Below are 25,671 nucleotides of genomic sequence, written 5' to 3'. Positions count from 1 at the left end.
TCGGGCTCCAGCCCTGGCACTCACTGCAGCCACAGCCGCCCCTACGCTGGCATGGATGGAGGGGGCCTGCACTCACAAGAAACCCAAGTAGCTGGGGCTCCACTCTGCTGTGGTGTGGAGCCCCAGCTACTTGGACCCCTTCCAAGTGTGGGCCCGGCCCGATGGTGCCATTGGCGCCATAGTAACCCTGGGAATGGTTCCCCGAGTTAGTTGAAGTCTGCTTTTTAGAAATCCATTGTCTTTACTCTGGTGCTTTCACTCCTTCTTTTCCCTAGAATCACAAACGCCATCATTTAGTGATCTGTCTGCCTGAGTGCTCTCTGGCTTCCCAGATCCATTAGCTCTGATAGGCGCTTCACTTTGATTTTAGTATTTTGTATTGATTTTGGTGTATGATAGTCAGATGCTGATTCACAAGCACCTCATAAAAGCATGAAATGAATAAAGGAGTAGTCCATCACACTCCCACCTAGCAAACCTCTGCTCTCTGGATTTTGTTTCTTCCACCTCCTTCTGAGAAGCTTGGAAGGTTGTGTGTCACAATTAAACACTTCCTCTGAACTGGTGTTTGCTAGCCCAGGTAACTTTGAGTCATGGTTGGTTTTCACAATGTCCCTACTTCCAACTGATATACTTCATTGCACAGCATCTTGCTCTATGTACCCTTTCAAGGAGAGTGACATCTCTGCCTGTCACAGGCAGGCTGGCCCTTAAGGCTTCAGTTTGTGAGGGATCAGCTAATTCCCTTTCCTCAACAGCTGTTCCTGACTGGCTGGAGATCAAATGGCTCAATTTGGTTATCAGTTCCAGCTGGGGAAAAGTTGGGGATTTTCATGAAGAGCTGCATAAGCCCTGTTGGAGAAGGGGAGACTCAGAGGAGAGAGGGTGAGCAGTATGATTCTGTGCACATGTGTTCTCTTATGAAAGCTGCTGGAAAGAAGGCTGAGAAGCAGAATGGGGAGATGAGCAGACAGGCTACTTCCAGGAGCTGGAAGCCCGACCAGAGGCAGGAACCCTGATGAGTTGCAGCCTGCCTGAACCTCTGAGTGAGGGGAGGAGTGTACCAGCCTTTGGACAGTGGAGTTGATGGAAGCCCAGAAGTCTGGGTCAAGGTGTGGGGAAAAGACTATGGCAGCTGAAGCGTGCCTGTGAGGAAGAGGTGGCCTGCTGAGCCTCAGTGGGCTAAATCTTTTATTTCATTTATGTTTCTGTTAGACTTTGCTAAAAGACAGGCTCTGTAAGGAGCTGGATTCTCTAACGTGGTCTGGATGGAGGGCCAGGTTACTCCTATGGTTGGAGTAGGCCAAAAGAAGATGGGGGAGATGGAGACAAATGGTGCTGCAATGCCACATCCAGTCAGGAAGGGATGTGTTGGGACAGAAACTTTGCTGTCCTGATATATCCCTTACATGAGACCTTCAGTATTCTTCCAAAGCATTGACTCCAAAACTGATTCTGAGCTAGTTTTGTGTTCTGTCCTAATCCACACACTGCCTTTTTTGATGCAAATAACATTTTCTAGTGTAGGCCTGTTATCTGCACTGGTCGCATTTGTACTGTTAACACAAATTAGTCATTTTCAGTGCTGTGGGCCCTCTTCAGTCTCTGCTGGATTTTTCTCTAGCTTTATAACTGTGTTATACCTCAAGAGACAAATTCTGCTTGCCTTACTCACTCAGCTGGTCTCAGTGAAGGTCCTGAGATTATTCACCCATGCAAGGTGAATAGGATTTGGTCCTTGCTGGCTCTGGATTTCCAAATCCATACAGGTGCCCCAGCATGATGGCTTCTGTGATTTCCAATATTCAGTTACCCCATTTTTGAGACCCACTTCAATGTGATTTTTCTAGAACACTGGTCCCATACAAATGGGAGATGCCTGGTTTGCCCTGAAGTAAGTTAAGAATTCTGTATGTACACGGATCGGTCTGGCCATTCCCAGGATTTTTTTAATCTCTGTATCCTCCCAATTTCCTCAAGTTCTCCCAGCTAAGACTCTGTGACACCACTTCCTATCAATCTTATTCTTCATTAACTTCTGGGACATCTGTACTTTCCCTTGTCAACTTAATACGCAGTTATTTCTCAGAGGGAACCTCTTCCTGCTCTCCTGACATATCTTGTGGTATGTCATTTCCATTCTGTACTCTTGGCAGTAGCCATGGAATCATACTGAATCCTGGAATTTGAACACTTCTGACTCTTAATCCAAACTTTCCAGTCCAGTCTTGAGTGTAGTCGATAGCCCGTCCTCCCGAGATGTCAGCTCACTCTACTTGCAAGATATTTCAACACTATTTTTTTTATTTGCCTTCTAATTCTCACTCTGTTGTCCATCATGATAGCTATTGTCACATACTTTCTGGAATTTATCCTCCCCAAGACAGCCAGCTTTCTCTGTGCATCTGTACCTTGAACTGCTCTATCAAAAGTTAATTGACTTACAGATCATGACTTCTGTAAAATGCCTTTCCCCCCACATTTTCAGCAGTTTTGCAATTAGTTCCTAGATACATGTTTGGTTTAAGTTTTGGCTTTGCCTTTGGACAGATAAGTTCCTTTTTGTTGGTGATTGGGTGAATACCGTCACCTCTGGTAACAGATCTCATATTGGGGATCTTGGCGAGGTTCCTGACATTTCTTTGTGGTGGACCTGCTGTGATATTCTGTCTGGAGTTCTCGTAGTGATGCATCCCTGGCCCGCCCCTCACATACTGGCTTCCTCACTATCCTCACCATGAGATTTCACAATATTTCAGTGGGGACCTTATGCTGACAAGAGGTTTTTAGTCTTACTGCATTTCACTGCTGGCAGCTTATGTCAGTGATGTGAGCATCATGGTGATTTATGTCAATTTACTGGGTTAGCACGCTGTTCTGCTTCCTATTCTCAGAAAGTAATTTGCAGTTTCCTTTATGCCTTCAGGGAAAGCAGCTTGGACAGTTCTTTCTTCTGCTTCTGACCTCAGTTGAGTCTCCACAAAATTCTCTTGGGTGTTTCTACAGCAGGGTTTATATCACAATAGCTCCTTCTCATCTTTCTCACACATATATCCCTAGGCAAAGTGATGTATCAGATACTAAATGCAGCAATAGATGGCAAAAAGAGTCCAGGACAAAACCATGCAGCCAACTCTGGGGAATTTCAGGTTGAGATCTGCATCCAAAGTTGAACTTCATACCTATCTCTAGTCTTCATTGGACAGCTACAGTCCAGAGCCTTAGCTGGTAACAACCAAGAGGTTGACATAAGAAAGTTTGGCTGATCTTGGCCTAGTAAATTTCAAATTAGTGTCTGTCTAGCATTTTCTGGGTCTGCGAAGAACTCAATTAAAAAAGTCACCTACCTAGAGAGAACATACCACTAACAGATCTGTGTGTGGTCGGGATGCTTTTGACCATAACTAACAGACTTTAGATTCCTGGAACTGACATAGAACAGGCTGTAAATTGGTTTCCATTTAGTGGCAATTGATAGAAGATTAGCAAAAACTACTTAGGAGACATCTAGCTTTGGAGTATTAGGGGTGTAATGGGTCAGGCCTGAGGGCCAGCAGCAGAGCTGTGTGTGTAGAGTCCAGAACAGGAACAGCAGAGGTTGCTACCAGTTGGGACTGAGGTCCATCAGCAGAGGTCTGGGAGCAGACATATAACTGGAATAGCAGGTTTGCTGTAAATTGACTGTGGAGCATTAGCAGAGCTGTAGTGTGGAGGGCCTGGGGGACAGGACTAGAAGAGCAAGGAAGGTGAAGGTCAACATTGCAATGTGTTGGCAGAGCAGTGTGAGGGAAGCTTGCACAACTCTAGCCTATACTGTGCCTGATGCAGGCCAATGTTATCGGTCCCTTGTTGTTGAAGTACAATATTAATACACACACAAAAAACAACAACAACAATAATAAATCATCAAACATAATCCACAACCCCAAACTCCCCAAATATAATAATTTAGAATAATTTTAGAATAATATTTTGTATGAAAACCTCTTCACCTTTATTTGCTTATTGGGGACCAACAACTCTTCAAGAAACAAAAAAATGCCTCCTGTTGTTATGATCTATTCACTTATATGGCTTCTGCTATCACAGTTTCTGAATCCCTCCACGATTTAAGCATTCATCCTCCCAACACCTCACTCTGACAGAGAAATATTATTATCCCCCTTTTACAGAAGTGGAACCAAGCAAAGAAAAACTAGGTGACTTGCCCAAGGTCACACAGGAAGTCTATCTTGGGCTGTTTCAAGAAACCATTAATTAGGCACCATTTTCAGATAAATTCCACACACACTCCTGCACGTACTCACTACCAGTCACCTTCAGGAGTTAGGAAACAAGTATCAGAATGCTGAAGTAGGGATGTCCCTCTACTAAAAAAACTGGAAAAGAGAAACCCTAGCACACAAACCCCCAAAGGCTGATACTTATACAGGATGGCTTTTGAGACTCAAAAATCCTACATTCATTTCTAAAAATGCTCCCCTTGCTAGCCAGCCCTGATGAGCCAGAGAGGAGTGGAGACACCATTTGGGCTTGGAGGGAAGGTGTGGAGGGGCATGTGAAGAGCATTTTCAAGCAGAAGCAGCCTCAGGAAGTGTCCCAAATATTCCCTTTCCTTTCTTCTCCTCTCCCTTGCCGTCAGTATGTGGGGGCTGCTTCTTCTCCCTTCTTTGTGCTGTGGGACATGGGGAAGAAGGGGTCACATGCTGCATCTGGGCCCAGGGTCTGGGACCTGTCTTGCCCACTGCTGCTGCCATTGGGGAATGGAACTGGGTGATTGACTCCCATGTGGTGGTGGTGGAGCATGAGCCGAGTTAATATAGTTTATTGCCTGGACAGGGTAGCCATTGTGGGCTCCCTGATTTGCACCCTTCCCATCTTTAATGTAGTTGCTGGATCTCTGGTGATGCTGGGGTCTTGGCTGATCACCAATTTGGGGATCAGGAAGGGGCTTTTCCCACATGGCAGAAATGGCTAGCTGTCATGTGGGGCGCTTCACCTTCCACCTGTCATCTATGAGGTCTGGTTGGGGGGGGGTATTAAATTACAATTGTTGCTACTCTGGTAGGTTCCAGTGTGATTGGTAAATTACAAATGGGTCCAACTGAAGTCTCAGTACCCATTAGGGTGCATGGGCATTTGATCTTGGGCATGACATTGCACGGTAGGGGGGTTTGCCTCTATGTCTCATGCAACCTGTGGCTCCCCTCCTCTCGCCTCTCCTACCTGAAGCATGGAGATCTTTGGAGGGTGAGAGGAGCAGGATTTTAGCTTCCAGTCAGGGTTCATTGGTAGGCCAGAGTGTAGTGGGGGCACCTCATGTTTACAATCCACTAGAGCCATTGGTGCCTGTTGAGATCTGCACTGGAACACCCTTGCTGGAAAGTTTGGCGTGGTTATCCCAGCTAGGTCATAGAATCATAGGACTGGAAGGGACCTTGAGAGGCCTTCTAATCTAGTCCTCTGCACTCAAGGCAGGACTAAGTATTATCTAGACCATCTCAGACAGGTGTTTGTCTAACCTGTTCTTGAAAATCTCTAGTGACAGAGATTCCATAACCTCCCTAGGTAATTTATCACAGTGCTCAACCACTCTGACAATTTAGAAGTTTTTCCAACCTAAACTGCCTTTGCGTCAATTTAAGCCCATTGCTTCTTGTCCTATCCTCAGAGGTTAAAGATAACAGTTTTTCTCCCTCTTCCTTGTAACAACCTTTTATGTACTTGAAAACTGGTTTCATGTCCCCCCTCAGTCTTCTTTTCCCCAGACTAAACAAACCTAATTTTTTCAATCTTCCCTCATAGGTCAGGTTTTCTAGACCTTGAATCATTTTTGTTGCTCTTTTCTGGGCTTCCTCCAGTTTGTCCACATTTTTCCACAGTACTCCACAATACTCCAGTTGAGGCCTAGTCAGTACGGAGTAGAGCAGAAGAATGACTTCTCGTGTCTTGCTTACAACACTCCTGCTAATGCATCCCAGAATGATGTTAGCTTTTTTTTTGGCAACGGTGTTACACTGTTGACTCATATTTAGCTTGTGCTCCACTATGACGCCAAGATTCCTTTCTGCAGTACTCTTTCTTTGGGAGTCATTTCCCATTTTGTATGTGTGCAACTGATTGTTCCTTCTTAACTGGAGTACTTTGCATTTGTTGAATTTCATTCTGTTTACTTCAGTCCATTTCTCCAGATCATTTTGAATTTTAATCCTATCCTCCAAAGTACTTGCAACCCCTAGCAGCTTGGTATTGTCCACAAACTGTATAAGTGTATTCACTATGCCATTATCTAAATCATTGATGAAGATATTGAGCAGAACTAGACCCAGGCCAGAACAGATCCCTGTGGACCCCATTTGATATGCCTTTCCAGCTTGACTGTGAACCACCGATAACTACTCTCTGGGAACGGTTTTCCAACCAGTTATGTACTCACCTTATAGTAGCTCCATCTATGTTGTTTTTCCCTAGTTTGTTTACAAGAAGGTCATGCGAGACAATATCAAAAGCCTTATTAAAGTCAAGATACACCACATCTACTGATTCCCCTGATCCACAAGGCTTGTTACCTTGTCAAAGAAAGCCATTAGATTGGTTTGACATAATTTATTTTTGACAAATCCATGCTATTACTTAGCACCTTATTATCTTCTAGTTGTCTGCAAATTGATTACTTAATTATTTGCTCCATTATCTTTCCAAATACTGAAGTTAAGATGGCTGGTCTGTAATTCCCTGGGTTATCCTTATTTCTCCTTTTTACAGATTGACACTATATTTGCCCTTTTCCAGTCCTCTGAAATCTGTCTTCCATGACTTTTTGAAATAAATAAACAAACTTTAAATAAAGTTTTGGCCTCTGCATTTAGCCATATGATAGTATTTGTGACTCACTGATGCTGTGTCCATTTTAGTGCAAAGTTAGCAAAACGATGGAAGTGAAGTTCTAGACAACAATTACTTATATTCACCCTGTCATGCACAGAGAAAAACACCTTTTCCTTAAGGTTACGCAACTGTTCCTGTTTTACAGACAGGTGGTGAACTTTCCCTTTTATATTCTGGGTACTCAGTGTCTCAACTTTGAACAGCATTTCTGACACACAATTCACAGATTTTGACACAATTTGGGTGAAAGGTTAGACTTTAAGTCTCTGTCAGAGCAAAAAACCTTTTCCTCCTAAAACATAAATTTAGAGTTCAGTTTTCATATATTGGCCTATCTATTTTCCTCACAACTTTCAGCTTGATATGCTCATGAAATGGCCTGAGTGGAACAAGCACTTCACTGAAGTTTTGCAGTATGGGCAGGAAGAAAAGATTGGAATCTGGAAATGTTGCGGAAGAAGCAGCAATGGGATTTTTTACATGACCTGGATACGTAGGGTAGAGAGAGGGATGAGTCAAAGATGACCCCAGTGTATGGGCTTGAGTGACAAGGATGAGTGGCAACAGGAGTTCAGTTTTGTCCATATTAAGTTGATGTTGAGATGTTCAGGAGATGTCAGAGCAATAACCCAAGACACAGGACTGGAGAGAGGGAGAATAGTCATAAGTGGAGATGCAGATTTATGAGTTATGACCTTGAAGGTGTTAGCTGGAATTGTAAGAGTGGATGAGACCACCCAGAGAGAGGGTGTAGAGGAAAAAGGGGAGGGAAACCTGTGGACCTCCATAGAGTGTGGGAGAGGGGAAGAGGAGGGCACACAAAAGTAACATCTAGAGTGGGTAGAAGACCCAGGGCAGGACAAAGTTATGAAAGCAGAGGGAGAACAGAATTAAAAAAGAAGAATGTCACTGGCAGTGTCAATAGCCATAGGGACATTAAGGAGTATAAGGATGGAATAGATGCCATGAGATTTGAGCAAGATAAGCAAAGCAGTTTCAGGAGATTGGAGTTAGTACAGGAAAGAATCCAAGATGGAGTAAAAATAGACGACCTTGAAATAATGGTTTTAAACTATACCCATGGCTGCTCCATAACTAGCTGTTGGGGAGCATTCTCTCACTCGCTCTCTCTCCCCACATTGTGAATGTTTTTAGCTGAAAGACCATTTACCCAGGATCTGTGTGAGGGACCAGAATTTGGCCCTAAAGTCTGGTCCACAGTTAAAATTTAGGTCGATCTAGCTACATTGCTACATAAATTTTTTAATGCCCCTCAGCACCATAGTTAAGCTGACCTAACTCCCAGTGTAGACACAGCTAGGTCGATAGAAGAATTTTTCTGTCTACCTAGCTACCACCACTCAGGGATATGAATTACCTACATAGATGGGAAAACACTTTAGGATTGTCTACACTATGGCACTTCAGTGGCATAGGTGCAGCACTGCAACTGCAGCACTTGTCGTGTAGACATAGCCTAAGATAGTGTTTCCCAACCGGTGTGCCCTGACATACTGGTGGGCCATTAGGCCCGAACAGGGGTGCAGCGGAATTTTTTGAAAAAATACATGTGATAACAAGGGGAGGGAGCTGCCTTCTGATTGGCTGATTGCCTCACTGCTGCACCGTCTCCAGGGGCAGAGCAACCAATCAGAGTTTAATCTCCCTCTTTTCCCTCCTCCCCTGCTGTGTGGCTCCTCTGCCCCTCCACTCCCCTCCTGCAGCCACCGGCTGGGGTTGGGGAGAAGAGCCCCTGGAACTTGAGGTGTGCCGCGGCAGAGAAAAGGTTCGGCACCATTGGCTTAAGACCTCGGTAAGTGACAAGGCTGCAGGGAAGAGAGGGGAGCACACTAGAGCAATGGAGATTGTTTTTTTTAACTCCAGATCAAATGTGAAGTGTGATTCAAGGTGTGGGTTCAATTGTGAGAAGCATTGGAAACTGTTCCCCTTAGGGCTACATGGGTAATATCTACACATAAGTTTGGTTTGACTGGGATGTCCAAGGCTAATGGGAGGGGTACATTTTGGAGGCCTCTTTTAAACTGAATGTATCCTTATGAATTTCATGTTAGGGAAAGGTGCTGTATTGACAGATATGGAGACTGAAGTGCCATGGAGACTAAAGTCCAATCAACACTGAAGAAATACACCCTGGATACTTCAGTCCTAGCCAAACTTGCCATTCCTGAGCAAGATCACAGAGAAGCAAGCCAAAGAACAACAACAGGATCATCTAACTGAAGCCATAATTCTAGACTTGGCACAATTTGGATTTAGGCCAGGACATAAAACTGAAACTGTATGAGTGGCACTGAGAGATAATCTCCTCCTGACAATGGATAGAGGACATTCTCACCCTCCTGGACACCTCTGCAATGTTCAACACTGTTGAACATGAGATACAGCTGTCTCACCTAAGAGAGGTGGCAGGGATCCTGAGTAATGTGCTATAATGATTTGAGTTCTTCCTGGAGATATGCATCCAAAGAGTAGTGATGGGAAACAGCACTTCCACCACTAGACCCCTCACTGGTGGGGTTGCACAAGGATCAGTTCTTTCTCTGGTCCTTTTCAACATCTACATGAAACCGCTAGGTGAACTGGTCCGACGGCAAGGACTCAAGTGCCAGCAATATGCAGATGATACAGTGCTCTACCCTCCACCACATCTGACCACACCACTATCACCAAGATGGCCCAGTGCCTCTATGAGATCAACTAATAGATGAAGAACAGCGGACTAAAGCTGAACCCAACCAAAATAGAGGTGTTACTAGTGGGCAGGGGAAAGTAGCTGGAGGAGTTTGCAGCTACAGTAGTCTCCTTTGTTTGATGGTTCACACTCACAATGAGTCAATTTAGTCCATAGTGTAGGAATACTCAGATTCCTTGCTGATGCTGATATCTTGCATTGCAAAGTTCATGAGTAATGCATTCTACCATCTCTGGTTGGCTACAAATGTCCTTCCCATCCTGGCAGATGAAGACTTGGCCTCCATTCATTCATGCCTTTGTTACCTCTCAGATGGATTACAGCAATGTGATATACTTGGGCACGAAACCTTAAGCATTTAGGAAATTCCAAATAATAAAAAATGCTGAAGAGTATCTCTTCAGCAACACAGGCTACTGTGAGCATCTGACACCTGTCCTCTTCTCTCTACCCTGGCCTCTCATAGAATTTCTAATCAAGTTCAAGGTCTCAGTCTTTACCTTCAAAGGTCTCCATGGCCTGCACCCAGGAGAGCTAAAAGACCATCTAAAGCTCTATGACAAAAGCGATGAGCTACAACTTTGCTCTTCTGGCACAATGGAACTCTCAACAATAAGAGTAAAGCTTGTCTTTGTGGGAGACAGGGGGCAGTCTGAGACTACGGAATTAGAGACTCCCGCAGGCACTAAGGACTAATCAGAAACCTCATCACTTTCCACTCCAAGTGCAAGGCACATTTCTTTGACTTTGCCTTCTCCAATATAAGCACATAGCCACAGGTATATTTAACAAAAACAAAAAAACAAAAAACAAAACCCCCACAGCCCTACCAAAACAAGACACTCAACTCCCCATGCTTCTCCCTTTGGGGAGACGATGAGAGAACAAATAACACATGACATGTGTAGTCACATTGTGAAATGGACTACTGGAAGATTCTCAGATACTGAGGTGATGAGTGTGATTTAAAAATCTACATAGACTAGAGTATAGAATAGACCTGTTTCTCTACAGAACAGGTACAGCATAGGACAGCATCCGGACAAACTCCCCATATATACCTAATTCCCACCTGCGTGCCTAAACCATGATGCCGAGGGGACTACTAGGACCACTGAGGGCATGTCCACACTACAAAATTAAGTCAACTTAAGTTGACATGCCACAGTAAATACATTGCTTGTGCGTGTCTACACTTTGCTTCTTGTGTCAGTGGTGCATGTCCTCACTGGGAGTGCTTGCATTGATTGAACTATCAGTGTGGGGCATTGTGGGAAAGCCAGCAACAGTCAATGTAAGCAATGCAGGGTCTACACTGACACTGCGTCGACTTAACTATGTTGATATTGACTCTACACCTCTCATGGAGGTGGAGTTACTAAATCGGTGTAGTGGGCGAGTTGCATCAGTGGGAGCGAAATTTCAATGTAGACACTTACAGAGTTAGGTCAAAGTAAGCTGCCTTGCATCAGCCTAACTCTGCAGTCTAGGGCTCGGTCTTTGGCCTCTCTGCTGAGGCTGCCAATAGGGGTCCCAGCTATGTAGTTAAGTGTTTTATGACATGGACACCTGTGAACTCAGGAACTGCACTGAAACGCGCCAACTCACTTCCCACAGACCACCAAACAGTCATCTCACAGTAACAACTATGTGTCAGACTTGGCTTGGAACAGATTTGAACTATGACCTAGATGTGAAAGGCTAAAGATAATGTGTATTTATTTCTGTAGTTAATGGAACAAATTCCTGGTCTGGATTACTCCAGTGCAGCTCTGCTGAGATCAATAGCATTGCATTGGACTGACGGGGAAGACAGAACTAATAGTGGACCCATTGCCATCATCCTTTACATGTCATCTTTATTATCACAGGTGAATCAGAGTGTGGAGAAGAGCCTATTCCAGAGGTGATGATTACTAAGGAGCCTCTTTTCATGGAATAGTGTTTGTATTGCCTGTGTATCTCCTTCTGACTGGAATGTCTGTGTACGTGATCGTATGTATAAGCTTTTTTTTATTGGAATGTGTGTGCTGTGTCTGTGCAGTACAGAACATTGCAAACATTCCAATAGTAGAAGCAGCCTTACAGGTCAAACAGAAATTATTACAAGGGAACAAAAATAGCAAGGACATTTCTGAACCCACATGACACTAGAAAGTTCTGGGTCCTCTTCCTTCAGTCATACGTCCTACTTCCCTTCCTCAGGCAAGTGAGGGATTAATACTCCAATGATGGATGCTCTATCAATACCTAAGATAAATATAGAAACTAGATATAAATCTCACCAGAACAATTTCCTGGCAGAATCTTTCCAAGGCAGAGAGGTCTTGTATCAATGGAAGAGCATGATCAAGATTCAGGAGAAGTGAGGAAAAAGCCTAAAGAGCATTACACAGAGATGTCAACCCAAAAACAACATTTCCTGACAAGATGCCAACTTCTTATATAGGCAGCTTTGCACCTACAAAATAAGGGACTAATGTTTGTACAGTGCCTGGCATATTGAAACCATGATCCTGATCTGAGGTCTTTAGATGGCACTGGAATATAAATAATAAATCCTAAAAATATTTTAAACAGAACAAACTAAAAATCTCATTTATTCTCCACTCTTTATATTGCTTGTTTCCTTAATGCATTTCACTCAGCTCAGATATTGAAACTACTCTAGTCATTTTCACGAATGTTTTTTATCAGTGTCACATAAAGCTTCTCAGGCATTGGCAGGATACCCTGTGGCACCTGCATTTATAGGTACCTGCTTCAGTTTTGCTGTTTCTGCCTTAATTAAAAAGCATGATTCACCCATGGAGTGGGGGAAGTGATGAAGGCAGCCTAGTAGAGGCTGGGGCCAAACTGCATTCATATGGGAGTGCTGTCCATGCCTGCCCAAAGTGTAGCTGCAGAGAGGGTTAGCAAGGAGGTATAGGCTGAGATGGAGCCAGCTTGCATCTCCATCATGACAAGCTCAGCCAGAGCAGAGCAAATCACCTATTGCCTAGATCAGGGTTTCTCAACCTCTGGGTCACGACCCAAAATTGAGCTGCCAGAATGTGTCAAAGGGTTGCATGGGAGGCCCTTGCAGGGGAAGAGGGTCAGGTCCTGCCGCTAGGAGTGGGAGGCCCTGAGTGGGGGGTGTTGCAGAGCCTGTCCTGCACTCACCCTGCATCGACGATTTCTGTGGCTCCAGTCCCGTGTGGCTGGCTGGGCTTGGCTCCCCACTCCAGGCATCGTTGCAGCCTGCTCAGGTTTGACCCAGCCAATCCTCTGACATGGTGACAGTGGGCCGGCTGGGCCAAATTTGAGAGAGTGGCATTGCGTCCCCATGCACTAGGTTGTGCTGTTACTCGCTACACATTTGGCCAGGCTAGCTTCCCATGGGGGGTGGGGTGGGCCCCAACTGAGCAGTGCTGAAACCCTGGAGCAGTCGGGAGCAGGGAGCCAAGTGGAGCCAGCACTCCAGGATTGGCGCCCAGGAGCTGCTGCTATGGTATGCACGTGTATTTAGTCCTTATTACATTAGTGTGTGGATCATATACTGGGGGTAAGAAATATTTAATAAGCCAGATATTTTTTTGCGCTAATGCTATTTACTGGGTCACAACAGCCCATGGAGGTTTACAAAGAGGTCCTGAGCCCAAAAAGGTTGAGAACTACTGGCCTAGATGATCTTGAGCTTTGGATGAGAACTGGCTGTGGTTTAATCTAGACAAGATAGAGATAACACTGTTGGGCGGGGGGTGGGGTGGGGTGGGGTGGGGGGGAAGGGGCCTTAGCCAGAAGAATTAGTGGAACTTAGATCAGTAGCTCTCATTTATGTAATGCCAAATTCCATTATGTAGTTGTATTTGGGAATGTTATTGGCGAAGTTGCCAGCACTGCCTATAGTTAAGCTTGCCCAAGTCTTGGGCTTAAAAGATCCTGTTTTTCAGCTGTGTAGCACGAGGTCCAGTCCGGCCCTGCGGTTGTGGCCCTTCTTCGGGCCCCGGCTCGGAGGAAGGCCACCGCACCTTCCTACAAGGGGAACGTTAGTGTCTGTGATGTGTCTGGTGCCCCGGCCCTGAGACAGGGCGGGCGAGCAAGCAGTCTGTCGCCCTGGCCCTCAGGCTGGGTAGACGAGCAAGCAGTGTCCTCTGGTCAGTAGAGCAGAGGACGGTACTCACTTTCTGGGTGGCAAGGATAAAGGTGAGGGGGAGGGGGACGCAGGCCCATCCAACTCCACTGCATCCCAGCCCAGGGCCCTAGCAGTGGCAAAGGCGTTGCCACTGAGTTGGCAGGGATCCCGCCACAACACGCCGACAAGGCTTGCCCCTGTCTCAGCCATGGCTATGGCTGTTCCTGGGCCACTTCCTCCCTGTATCCCCAGGTACCTGTATCAGTGGGATCCTCGGTGTCACTGGGGTACACAGCCTGCGGCAGACCAGCCAGTCCCTCCTCGTCCACGGGTGGCAAAGTGGGGAGCTCCTCTGCGAAGGGCAGCTCCTCCAGGTCACAGGGCTCAGGGTAGGGTTCGGCCTTGGGCAGCTCCTCCAGGTCCGGTCCCGTCTCTGGGGGCTTGGCATCCAGCAGTTCTTCCAGGTCAGGTCCAACCTCGGGAGGGTCTCCCAGTCCTCAGGCTCAGGGGACTCGGTCCAGTCCTGGGGGCCTGTAGGCCTAGGCCAGTCTAGGGGACCCGGGGGCCCTATCCAACCCTTAGTGGTTGGTCGCTGGGGCCACTCCCAGGGTCCTCACTCCAGGAGGTGCTCATGTGGGGCAGTGGCCTGGCCCGGTTCAGGCCTTTGCTGCAGCCGGCAGGGCAGCATGTCTGCCTCCAGCAGCAGCTTCCTCGCTTCTGAGCTGTGGGGCCTGCTTTTTGTACTCTCAGCCCTGGCTGAGGCCCTGCCCCTCTGGTGCTGGATTGGGCGGCCGGCTGGACCTATCACTAGCTGGCCTCCCGATTGCTAGGCAGACTGGGCGGCCAGCCCTTTTACTGTCCCACTCCGTGGTTGTGGGCCTTCTTTGGGCCCCGGCTGGAGGAAGGCCACCGCATCTTCCTACAAGCTGCTTATAGCTTTGCCTTCTGTAACTGTTTGGACTGAAATTTTCCATGATGGGTGTCTGCCTCTGGCTGACTTGTTTTATTTTATTTGTTTAAAAAGATTTCCAGAAAAATATTTCAGCCAATTCTGGGAATGAGAAAAGGCAAAGATATGTTACCTATGTTACAAACACACTTACACTCATTTACTGGAGAAACTCTATCACCTCTGTGTTTTGGAGCAAAGACTTGATACTTGGCATGGTGGGGGGGGGGGGGGGTGTGGAGTGGAATGGGGTGAAGTGGAGGGATTGCCCTGATGTCAGGGATGTGCCTTTTGCTGTCCTGGTGAAAATATGTCCAAAATTGGCCAGTACATGAGCCTTCTGGGGAAAAAAATCTCAGTTTAAACATGTTCAGTAGAGGCTTGTTATGGTTTGACAGCTAAATTCTCCAGAGGTTCCATCTGCACTGAGCATGCTCCCATCCAGGACAATGCATGGCTAAGAGTATGAGGATTTTCCCTGAAATTGCTCTTCCTGACTGCTGGGGGCTGCTGAGGTACTGGGCCCTGAAACTGAGAGCAGGAAAAAGGGTCTCTCCTAAGCTCTTCATGTTCCCCTTGCTGACGCCTAGGCTGAGAGAGGAGGAGGAGAAGGAAACAACCTGACACAAATGCAAAGATCACAAATGCTGGATCTTGGCGGGGAGGGGAGAGAGTAGAGACTAGATTGGGACAAGAGCCAGAGGGACCGGAGGGAACAATACTAGAACTGGGTATGGACAGTAGAGCGAGGAGAAGAGGACAGGAAGTGGCGAAATTGGGACTGGCTGGGCCAGGACATTGGGACAAGGACCTTGGGTTGTGTGCGAGGGGGGGGATTGAGATGAGGAGGCCAGGGAGGGATACTGCACAGTATTCAAACCCTGCTCTGAATACAGAATTATTAATTTCCCTATTGGCTTTTCTGTGGTGATTCACAAATTCATTTTCTCAACACCCCTATGAGATGAGGGGTGTTATTATCATCCCCATTTTACAGATGGGAAAGTGAGGCCCAGAAGAATAAAGGTAACAAACATCCACTAATTTTGGGTGTTCAAACTTAGACATCTAGGACCTCATTTTTTCAGAATACATAACATTATAAAACATGTATGTGGAAAGCACAGCTCCCATTGACTTCAGTTATAGCTGTGAGGACTCAGCACTTCTGTAAGTCAGGTCCCAGTTCTCAAGATAGGCATTCAAAAAATGAGGACCACGTCATGGCCACCAGTGAAAAGTATGACTTTAGTGATTTGCCTAACATCACACAGGTACTCTATGGTAGAGGTAGGGATAGAATCCAGTTCTCCAGAGCAGAATTCAACTGTTTTAGTCATGAAACCATCCTTTCTCTTCCCGCAATTCCCTGTCTCATTCGCTACACACCTTCTAACTTCTGTAACAAATGGGGCTGGGGTCCTACTGTCAACAGTCTTCTTCACTGCACAACACAGATTCATCCATAAAGCAGGTCCATTCTATACACTGAACAAGGCAGGGATCCTGTGGAAAACATTGTATGTGAACTTGTAATGAATGAATGTATCATAATACATATTCACCAGGGGGCTGAATTAAGATTTCACAGGTAATCTTACATTCTGGAATGCCTAACTCTGGAGTGTGACTTTTTAACCTTAACATTCTTTTAATATCTTTTTGGATGTAATTTTATATAAGCACATCTAGTTTTTTCATGTTCTTAGATATTTGTCTGTACAGTACCATGTACACCTGTAGCATTGTTGTATACATAATAATATTCATCAAGTCAACTATTAGTATAAGCTGTACAAAAAATACTGTTTGTCACCTCTGGGTGGCAGTATCTTATAGCTGATACACTCTACAAGTGCTACAGTATCAGACATGGATATTTCAGTAGGTTTTCAGGTTTTTAAATGTAGTGTGATTTTAAAAAGTTAAAGGAGAAAATAAATAAACTCTAAGAAACCAGATTGTTACTAATCTGAGACATATTTTCCAAGAAGCCTCAGCCTTTTTTCCATTTCTGGTTTTAAGGTGAAAATCATATGCATATGTTATTTTTACACATTCGGTTATACACATGAACAGTAGGATTTATACGCACAAAACCTTTATGGTCAGTTTGCTCAAACAAATTATTTGTATAAATTTGATCAGCAATGTTTTATTTTCCTGCCCATATTTTTGGCTGGGAAACTAAATTGTATCTTTTAATCATATTTTGCTAATAACAAAATGCCTTTTACTTACTGTAAGTGATCATGTTCAAACTTAAAACCGTTTTGTTATTTTTGAGTGTTATCTGCGATCTGGGCATGCAAAATATTCACAACAAAATGGACTATATTCCCAAGGTGACCTTTTTGTTTTTATTAGGAATGCCAATGTTGAAAAAAAAAATCTGTAGAAAACAAATCTCATTTCAGTTATTTTCCCACTTGAAAAAGGGATCTTTTGTACAAAAACAAATTTTAAAAATTCCAGGAGAAAGGGGCTTATTCTCAAGTGAAATTGGATATTTGGCAGTAAAAATTAGTTCTTTTTGAATAAAGGTATTGGTGACTTTAGAGAAACAACAAACAACATTCAAACACTTGCTTTTCCCCAGGTTTCCAATGCAGAAATACCAATTTAGCAGAATTTGGTGGAAAAGCAAAATATCTGTGGTGCCCAAGTGCCCACAATGAAATGAGCCCCAGTTCAGGAAAATTACATGCTTAACTTTAATAGCTACCCTGAACTAGGATGGATTTAAGCACTTGCTGAACTGCTTTCCTGAAAAGGGGACAGGAGAAGCCTTTTCAACAAACGTGTTTTCCCCACTTTCCTTCCACTCTGTCCTGAGCCCTGGGTGACTTGTCTTTTGGGGGCTCCTTACACTGCAGAATTTGCCTCATGAAGCAGCTCTTATGAAGTGTGGGAGTTACTTTCTTGCTGTACCCTTATGTTGTGAAGCAACCTTAATCTATAGCATGGCTGACTTCTTCTGTGCAAACACAGATGACTCTTGTTGCCCTCAATAGAACTGTGATTTTAAAAAAAATCTGCCTTACATATTAATGCTTTTATAACATCCCACAGGGATCCTGTGGAAACATCAAACAGCTGACTTTACCACACACTGGATTGGGGCTTGGATTCATGTAATCCCCAATGGCTACAATCATAACTGCAGAAGTAGTCTCCACACCTGACACACAAATCACATCATTCCTAGTTTATGGAATCTGCTCACCAACAGAATGGCTCTGAACCCACAATTCACAGATCAATTGCCTCTGGGGGAAAATGTGAGACCTTACAGGTAGTCTTAGGGGGGATGAACAGTGCCATGACAGGTGGCAGCAGCAAGAAACCAGGCTGTTTATTTTGTTTTAAATATGGGAATAAGATGGCTGACGAGATCAGTGAGACCTTTGAGAGTGGGGGTGGGGGAGAGGGAGAGGAGGAAGGGATTGAAGAAACTGCCTCTACCCAGGAAATTCTCATGTGTTCCCTAACAATATAGAAGAGCAGCACTGCAGTCACATTTGCAGCAATTTCAGAAAACGAATCACATGACCTCTCCCCGAAACAGGCATATACTATGAATTTTTTTCTGAGATTCTCCAAGCCTGGGAGACCCTGGTCTGAGGAAAGGCTAATTTAAAAGTTGTATTTAGATAAAATAAGCCCTACATCATTTGCATATATCTAACTCTCTCTCTTCACACACTAAATCTTTTTCACCACAACAGAGTATATAAAGACAAAGGGCCAGATACTCAGTTCATGTAGATCAGTGCAGCTCCATAGGTTTCAACGGCGCTACACCATTTTACATCAGTGGGAGAATCAGTCTCAAAGGATCTACATGGCTTTCTGCATAACCCTGAAGCTCTTTTTTTCCTTGGAATTGATCGTTGTGGTTTTATTAGTCTTTGAAGATCAATATTTGCTTCTCCCTTAAATCTGTTCATTTTACCTGATTTATATCTCAGTGCACGAACAGTGATCCTGACAAAGATTAGGGGGCAGAACTCACTTTCCTTGCACACCCAAATCTCCCTTTGGCTCAACAGCAGTGTGCAGAAACTGCAGAATTGGTCCCTCCATCTTCACAATATTCCAAAGACGTTTCAATAAATTGTTGTATTCTAGTTGTGCTCACAATGCATTAGGCACTGTTTACACTCACACGTAGGTAAATACAGTCCCTGTCCCAAAGAGTTTCTAGTCTCGGAAGACAAACAGAAGGATGCACTCACCATAAACACAAGTCTATTTTGTACACTTGTTCCTTTGATATTTTGTTTGGTGTTAAAGAAATGCAGAGCAGCTATACCTTCTTGTCCTTCAACTTTAAATTTCTCTATCATTAGCTGGACAATTTCTTGTAGGCCTCATGAAAGACGTGAGTGTTAGGGCAGCCAATAATTTGCAGGTAAGAATTCGTTACTTGCCAGCCTATCAATAACAACACTCCTCAGATACTTTCCTTCTACTTCTGGACTGAAAGCCACAGTGTCTGTCCTTTAACTGGTAACAAGAGGACACAGCGGTGCTGATGGTCTTGGCTGCGCCCGGGGAGTTCAAGGCCGGCGTGTCCCGGCAGCGGCAGACCTGTGAGGGTGCCCTGCTGGCCTACACCCTAGGTGTCAAGCAGCTGCTGCTCTGAGTCAACAAGATGGACCTGACCAAGTCACCCTACAGCCAGCGGCACTTCGAGGAGGTGGTGCGCAACGTCATCCTCTACCTGCACAGGATTACTACAAGGCTACTGCCTGGCCGTGGTGCCCTGCGTACCCAGCTCTGGCTGGGCTGGGGAGAATGTCACCCTGCCCAGCCCCAAGATGCCGTGGTTCAAAGGCTAGAAGGTCAAACAGAAGGAAGGCTTTGGGAAGGGGCGGATGCTCCTGGAAGTGCTGGATTCTCTCCGGCCGCCTGTACGGCCCAGTATCAAACCCCTGAGGGTGCCTCTGCAGGGTGTCTACAAGATCGGAGGAACTGGCACTGTACCAGTGGGGAGGACAGAGACAGGGCATCCTCAGACCAGGCATGAACATCTCCTTCGCCCCTGCAAACCTGTCAGCAGAGGTCAGAACCACTGAAATGTGCCACAAGCCACCACAGGTGGCTTTTCCTGGTTACAATGTGGGCTTCAACATAAAGAACATTGTGGTCAAGAACCTGAGGTGGAGCCATGTAGCTGGCAACTTCAGGAGCGACCCCTCAGCAGCAGCCTATTTCACTGCTCAGGTGATCATCCTGACCCACACTGGCTTTATCAAGGCTGGCTACTCCCCAGTCACCTGCCATTTGCTGAGCTCTTTGAGAAGACTGACTGTCGATCGGGGGAGAAGTTGGAGGACAATCCCTCCATGCTGAAGTCTGGAGACTCTGCTACTGTCAGGCTTGTACCTAAGAAGCCTCTGTGTGTGGAAAGGTTTTTTGACTATCCGCCTTTAGGCAGCTTTGCAGCTTGGGACTTGAAGCAGACTGTTGCGGTTGGAGACATCAAATCAGTAGAAAAGAAGCCTGCAGGTGTCACTAGAAAACAGGTGCAGAAAGCTCTGCTGATCAAGTGACGGGTAGCTGGGTCTATTTTTGTTTAAAGTCAATTTAATTGAAAGGTAGCTTTAATGTAATAAGTTTAACTTGAGATGGGCTCTTCTTTTGTTTAATCCCTAATTGGGATGGTTTCATAGTTAATGTTGCTGGCTTTGAAGTATCTGAACAATAAGAGCCTCTTCATCTCAAAAAAAACCCAACAACACAACAACAACACCACATTCACATGCAACCCAAAAATCCCATACACATAAGGTATTATTAGTTGCTGTAGAGCAATTAGACTTGCAAGAGCCCATGCTTAATACGTAAACGCGATGCATTATGAAGAAGCAGGACTTCGTAATGCCAAAACTGAAAGATGCTTAATGCTCTTCTCCCTAAATAGTAAAGTCTTGAACAACATAAAAAAGCTGGGCATGTTTAGTTTTTAGAAAAGAAGAGAGAGGGGGTACCTAATAACAGTCTGCAAATATGCTAAGGGCTGTTCTAAAGAGGACAGTGATCAATTGTTCTCCATGTCCACTGAGGGTAGGACAAGAAGTTATGGGCTTAATCTGCTACAAGGGAGAGTTAGGTCAGATATGAGGAAAAACATCCTAACTAGAAGGGTAGTTAATTCTGGAATAGCCTTCCAAGAGAGGTTGCGGAATCTCCATCACAGGAGGTTTTTAAGACCAGGTTGGACAAACACCTGCCAGGGATGGTCTAGGTATACATGATCCTGCCTTAGTGCAGGGGACCAGACTAGATAGCCTCTTGAGGTCCCATCCATTTCTGTAATTCTATTCCTAGCCCCTGGCACGTGTATAACCGACACAGTTTCCTGGGAATACCTCATTACGAAATAGCCTCTGTGTAAAATAATGGGGAGCAGGGGGAAGGTGCATCAGAAATTGACATTTTGTATGAGTAACGATTCAAAGACATTGTGCATTGCACCTTTAACCAGGATCCTTTTCTGACTTATCCCCTTTCTGGGATTTGGCTTCATTGGTAACTCAATAGCAAGGCAACAAAAACAAACCTTAGCTTAAATATTCTCCCCAAGTTGACTGTTGCAAGGGTTTTCCCAAAGAGACTTCTTTTCCCCAGACTTTACCTTACCCTTCCTTCTGTTTGAAGGGCCAGTCCCACCTCCACCTGCCACACTGGTTCAGCATCCCCCCTGCAGTGTTCCAACCCCTGCTAATGAAGTGAGCCAACAGAACAAACTTTCTACCCTGTTGCACAAAGGCTTAAATGAAATCTTCATCTTTTTCTTTTTTGCTAGTGAGGGACTTTGATAGCTTACTTGGTGACCGATAGTGGCAATGTTAATGCTCCCAAGTTCCTGAGCCACTTGTTCGTTGGCAATTGCAGTAAGTGTCTTTTCTGAAAGGGCACCAACCACAACCAGTGCAATGCAGTTACTTACAAATCATATGAAAACTGTCTAATATTTTGTCTCTATTGGACCAGCAATTATTTCCTTTAATTCAGAGAAGGGCCCTGCTACAACGACACATGGCATGATGGGCAGAAAGTCTCAAAATGGCACTGGAAAAGCTTGAAGCACCAGCATAGAGATTTGTAGCATCAAATGCTGTCCAGAGTCTATGTTTTGTCTTTTACCAAGTGTTATCCATATGGGCACGTCTGAGGTGACATGAGCTTAAGTGAGATCCAGGCTAAGGAGATGCTTAGCTTGTAGGATGCATTCCCTCTTGGATTTGGTGGCCTCTCAACAGTAAAGCAGGACTTGCTTCCCTTGCTGTCTCTGTTTTGCTTATCACTTTTTAATCTTATACCTATACAGGCAACTCTCCAAACCTACATGGTGCATGACTGATTTCTTAGGAGGCGGAGGAAGCTAAGAGATGGACTATTCACGGCCCTTCTGTATCTATGCTATTGCTACATAAGTCTGTGCCCATTTATAGCATACAGCTCTTCTTCTGAATTAGCTGCTGTTTTCTGTGGGGTTTCCTGGGTCTTACTCATGGCCCTGTCCCTTTCAACATCCCTAAGATGCCTCTTGGCAGGCCTGTTGAGGTCAGGGCATGGTTTTCATGCTGAACAGACTTGGATTTACCTCTCTGTTCTGGTGGGGTCTCTTCTCCCTGTTTGGCTCTGTCTGGAGCTCAAGACTGATGATACAGGAACATCTGAAAATTAATGCTAAACTGATGGAACTTCTATTGATTGCCCCTTATAACCTTTCAACTGTCTTTTGCTTTTACATCATTCCTTCTGATGGCTTCACTTTGACCCTCAACAGCTGTTGTTAGAAACCTTTGCATTGCTTTTGCTTTAAGGTTGTCATTCCAAAAGAAGATCAATCTCATTATCTACCAATCCTATTTTTAGTGCAGACCTATATTAATGTACCATTATGCACAGACCCTGGATTGGGATTGAAATATTGTAGTTCACAGCCAACTGGCCTCTCATTTGTCCCTGTACATAGTCTTCAGTCATAACCCTCCCACCCCCCCAAACCATCAGTGGTTAGTGTTATAACAACAACAACAAAGTCATCAACCACATGACACAAGTCCACATTATATGGACCTTGTGAACTATCCCTCCCTCTTCCCTGAACTCTGCCTTGTGGCTGGGTATCCTAATGCTGTGTTACTATCCTACTTCCCTTCTCAGGCTGCTAAGGACTCTGAGACAGGCTCTCTTGCTTCCTTGTAGCTGGTTTATTACAAAAACATAGGTCAAATAATCCATAACAAAATTTCCAATGCATAGTCTATTTGTCACCCATAGCACATATAATCCTTACATTCCATGACATCTAGTCCATCAACATAGCACAGACGCACTCCAGCATCATCCACCACACATGGGCTCTTCTTTGCTCCTCTCCCATTTTTCTGCCAGGATGGCCACCGTAGTTCTTCCAGCTGAAGTGCAACCCTGCTCTTCCCAGCAGGAACACTCCCAAGCCTCTCGGCTGGAAGTTCATCCTCACCAAGGGAGTATCAAACACACTTCCTTCCACCCCTTTTATGTTAACTTCTTCTCTCAGACAAATCAGCAGCTAGACCCTTCCACTATTGCCCTGGCCCTCAGCCCTCCAACTCCAGCTTTCCAGCATGGAAACATTAGGAGGTTAGCCCCTTCACTGCTACCCTTCCTTCAGCCTTCAGCTCTGGCTCTCCAATTTGGAAATCAGCAAGCAACTCCCTTTGCTGTCTTTAGCCCTCTTCAGCCTTCCCTAGAAATCATATACAGCTTCTTTCAGGGGCTTCATCCTTCTCCACTTCTCCTTCAACCTATGTAGCCCTAGGTGCTGCCACACCCTCTTAACTGGCCAAACTGGGAGCACCTGTACTGCCACAGGAGAGCTGGACCTGCTTCATTTACAGGGGCCAGTGAGCCTGTGACAACCTCCATTAGCTTCCAGTGCAGAAAGGTGACCCCTATTCTGTATAGTCGTGGAGTGCCATTAATAGAATTTCTCTTCTCAGATGAGGTTTGCAGAGTGTTAATCTGCTTTTTAAGGAAACCATGTCTGTTTCACTCTGTCTGACAAAGAGATACAAATCACTGCCTAGGTCTGTGCTGACTCCTGCCTTCTCAGAGATCTTCAATGGTGCAGGAAAGTCTACTCAGGCAAAGAAGTTGTAATAATGGAAAGCTGCCATAAATTGCCATTTGCCAGCATCCTCTAGGGGAGGACTTGAAGCCAAAAATTGTGTGGCACTGGCTGCAGAGGGTTCACAATCAAGGTAGCGGGGAGATGTGTTTTAGGGCTTGAGGCTCCTCGGAAAAGTCTTGATTTAAAGAGCAGACATTCAGCTGAAACATTTTCAATTTCACTTGGCCTTGGTGATCTTCTTTCCAAAGGTGGCCAACTTGCTGAAAAACGATATCATTTTGGATGTCAGTAATGGGCGTGCCCATTGTCATGGACAACAAGCCAGTTGCTATCCTGTTTTACTGTTGTTTTAACAACAAAACAATTTTCCTGTTTCAGATCAAAACAAACAGTTGATGTGTGTGCAACTGCTGCAATTAAATTATGTATCTCCATTCTTGGTGTACACCATTGTGCAATTCTGGAACCTTTGGCCACAGTCCCTTATATGGGTTCATATGCTGCTGGTGTCCAGTTTTTTGTAAGACTTTTTTTTTCAGCAGAAGGCTGCTGAATGACAATTTCAATAAAAAATGTTATCTTGTCCATGTCACAGTATGTACAAGATGTGGCAAGAAACTTTGTTCTGACCATGTGACCTTCTAGAAAACATTGAAGAAAAGTACAGTATCAAAGTACCACATGGAAAACTGATTTTTTTTTCAGCCTCGCTTCCCTAGTTGATTGTTAACTGCTTTGTAAGGTTCTCAGTGGTACATGTATGAAAGGTGTTAAAAAACTACAACTGGCTAATGGGCAGAACTAAATTTCCATTTCAAATTCCTTTTCATTCAGTTCTGTCTGTGTTGGTATCCCACATTACTTCTCTGCTTGTGGATTTGAAGACTGGTTCCCAATCACTTAGGCCTTTGATTTGACAGTTGCAGTTTTGTTTAGGACCGTTGGAAGAAGTAAAAGAAAACAGAACCACCTGTTGTTTACCCTCTGCCAGTCTCCCTGCTCATGGTCTCCCATCTTCATGGAGCAGCCCCAGGAATCACAGGAATCTTCACACATTCTTTAATATGTATAAACAATGAGTGTTCTGTGGCACTTTAAAGACTAACAAATTTAATATTTGCAGACATAAGCTTTCGAGAGACTTCAGCTCTCTTCTTCAGATGCAGTAATACAGAAAATAGGTAACACAGAGGAGAGCTGAAGTCTCTCGAAAGCTTATGTCTGCAAATATTAAATCTGTTAGTCTTTAAAGTGCCACAGAACTCTCGTTGTTTTTGCTGTATACAGACTAACACGGCTACCCCTCTGGAACTATTTAATATGTATGTGAGACAGTGAAATGAGATCAAAAAGAAAACTGCAAGGATCCATCAGAATTAGGCTTGGCAGAATTTTATTTTTATTTTTTTGTAATTTTGATGGCCAACTTTGATCTTGGTCCAGTCCCTCCGGGGATAGGTGTCCACATTACCAAAAACACCCTAAGAGGTGAACTGATTTTCCTTCTTTATGGCAGTCTCAGCGGAGAGAGCAAGGACTGAATGGGCGATTGAAAATTAATTGCCCTATCATCCCAAGAGGGGATGCTTCCAAGGCAGGGATGTGGAATGCTGGCAGAGCAGCAAAGGAAAGCATAACCTGCTGCTGCTCAAGTTCTAGTCTATTCTTTTCTGCTCTGTTCAGATTTGTGTGTCACACTTGTCACTGCAGTATCAGAGATCCTTTCAGGAGTGCATTAAGCAATGTGACTGCACATCTGTCACATGTTGTTTGTTCTCTTATCCTCTCCTCAGAGGGAGAAGTATGTGCCATGAAGTGTCTTGTTTTGGTAGGGATTTTATATATATATATATATATATATACATGCATATCGG

The 25,671-nt window shown here is 44.8% G+C and overlaps 1 pseudogene; it reads left to right on the top strand.

Annotated features, from left to right (window-relative positions):
• Positions 1-19,306: 19,306 nt before the first annotated feature.
• LOC137159588 (elongation factor 1-alpha-like) lies at positions 19,307-20,222 on the top strand (annotated as a pseudogene).
• The last annotated feature ends 5,449 nt before the right edge of the window (positions 20,223-25,671 follow it).

The sequence above is a fragment of the Emydura macquarii genome, unplaced genomic scaffold, assembly GCF_026122565.2.
Source record: "Emydura macquarii macquarii isolate MOO-44397 ecotype Brisbane River unplaced genomic scaffold, CSIRO-AGI_Emac_v2 contig_1876, whole genome shotgun sequence".
Lineage (NCBI taxonomy): Eukaryota > Metazoa > Chordata > Testudines > Chelidae > Emydura > Emydura macquarii.
This window is presented reverse-complemented; position numbering and strand designations above follow the sequence as displayed.